Here is a 2545-nt window from a genome sequence, read left to right on the forward strand (position 1 = left end):
TTATCTGGGAATTGATTGAATGATCATTCGGGTTCTCCGCAACTAGCTTGTGCTGGGTCGAGCTATGGCTCAATGAGCTTATGCTGGGTTGATCAATCATAGTCACCGAGGTCATTCTGGGTCGAGCTATATCCTCGCGTCGACCCGAGCTTGGTGGAAAAACCACACACAACATCTGTCCCCTACTGTTCGATGCTTGTTTCGGGCTTCAGAGACTATCGCTCGATCTAACACCAAGCTCGGCTTTAGTAGTGAGTCTCTGAGAGTATGCTCGATCGGGCTTCCATGGTCGATCTTACGTCTGGTCAACGTTCTTCACACTTGGACATTATTACCTGCGTTACCTGTCAAAATTCAGAATACAAAAAGTCAGGGTATACATGTAATTTCTGCATGGTCGTATCGCATTAAATGTAGCAACCTTTATCAGTTAAGTTTCATCGTGCGTGGTCGATGACAGCTATTCACGTGCAAAGTTGAGATGTCTTGCGGCGACGGTTATCATTTCTAATGGTTTGTCACACCTCGTGGATGGTCGACACGTGACCATGTCCAAGGGCTGGGATCGCTTGACGAATGAAGGGCTAGGATTGATTGTGATTCAATGGTCGAGATTGAACTTCGCTCTTTCGTCTTCCATGCAAAAACCACCATAAAAGGTGGCGAATATTCAGAACAACTATTCTGAGAATTCTTCCACCTTCTTGCTTTTCTCTTGCCACTACTCTTTCGTTGTCGTGGTAGACTTTCTTGCAAGTTTTCAGGCTGCCATGGTGAGCTGACTCTTGTATGAAGAATGCGGTCAAACCTTGGAGGGAACTCACAAGGGATGGTTGCTCGCAAAGACGGTAAAGGAGGACGCCTTGGCTAGAGCCGAGGTAGCGGAGAAAGAGAATGAGGCAAGGCAAGCCGGGCTTGAACGCCTCAGGAGGAAATTGCGGCCTTTGGGAGTCAAGGAAAGGGAGTTTCTCAACAAACTCTAGGCGAGCAAGGCTGCTCGAAACAAGGCTGAAGTCAAGGCAGCAGAGGCCGATCAGAGTTTGGCTCACCAGCGAGGAGCCAACAACAAGCTAAACTCCAAGCTCTCTTCGACCCAAAAAGCAGCAATGAGCTGGGAGGCCAAGTTTAAGCAGGCTTTGCTCAACCTCACCCAAGAAACGGTAGGTCGCCAAAATGTCGAAGCTGAGGCCGAGCAACTCAGGCTCAGGATTGAGGACCTGGACGAAGCCGTCACCACCCAATCCTAGGAAACATTGGTCTTCCTCGTGCAGAGGTTGTGGGAGGCTCATCCGACAATCGACTTTTCCTTCTTCCCGCGTGCCTATCAAAAGGAGGTCGAAAGGATGAAGGTCGAGGCCCAAGGGATGACCTATGTGTACTCGGATGACTCTGGGGATGCCAACGAGGGCCAGGAAGAGGTCGTAGAAGGTGGCAAGGAGGTTGGTCCCTAGCTGGAGGTCGAAGACTCGGATCGTCAGACCATAGTCCTTCCAAGCGAGGTTTCCGGACATGAAGTTGAGGACGAAAACCCTGCTCCCCTATTGACCTAAAGACCCTTAGTCTTTTTCTTGTTTTGTTGTTTATATATATATATATATTGTCTGAATGTAATCAAACCTTTTGGTCAATGAAATAACCTTTTTAAATGTCTCTTGTTCGAGCAATGGTTTATGCGGAGTCATTTAATTTGTCTTAATCGGACTTTTCGAATTTTGCTTCAAGTCATGCGTAGTTCGCTTCTCTGGGAGCTTTTCGGATTTTTTGTGAAAAAACCTTTATGCGATGTTTGGCATCGATTTTGGACTTGTCGTCCTCTTCGAGCCTTCATCGCCGGCTTAGGGCCGATTTTTTATGATGTGCTTTTTCTTGAAAATTTCCAAGTTTAACTTCGTCGACATGAGATTTTCAACCCTGAATTATACGAGGAAATCTGATTCGACGATAAACTTCGATTGTAGACTTTACTGTCCCTTTCGAGTTCTTTGGTCACCGGCTTAGAGCCGATTTCCTTTGACATGTTTTTTCCTTGATTTAAAACTCAAGTTTAACTTCGTCGATTTAGGATATTTTATCCTCAAAGAGTTGGATTTTGGCGTGGCTTTTTCTATGTAAGCTGCCTTTCCAAAACTCTTGACTTCGAGTTTTTTTTTTTTTAATTTTATCATGTAGGTCATGATTTATCAATTGGTACTTAATTGTCGACGAATTCTAAAATGTAAATTATGAACAAAGCAAGTACTGAATAATACCTCTCTTATTGATAAAGTGTTTTGGTCGTAAACAACCTTACAACGAACATAGTTGACAGAAATAAATAGAACCCGAGCTACTTATTGGTAATACCTTCACAAATGCTCGGCATTCCAAGCTCGCATTATCACTCCGTCATTGAGGCATTCTAGGTGGAAAGATCCTGGGGTGAGCTTTTCAGAAATTCTAAAAGAACCTTCCCACCTAAGTCCCAGTGCCCCCAAGTTTGGGTTTTGGATACCTTAGACGACTTTTCTCAAAACCAGGTCGCCCACTTCAAAGTCCTTATTTCTGA

This window comes from Pistacia vera, unplaced genomic scaffold (assembly GCF_008641045.1).
Source record: "Pistacia vera cultivar Batoury unplaced genomic scaffold, PisVer_v2 Contig956, whole genome shotgun sequence".
NCBI lineage: Eukaryota > Viridiplantae > Streptophyta > Magnoliopsida > Sapindales > Anacardiaceae > Pistacia > Pistacia vera.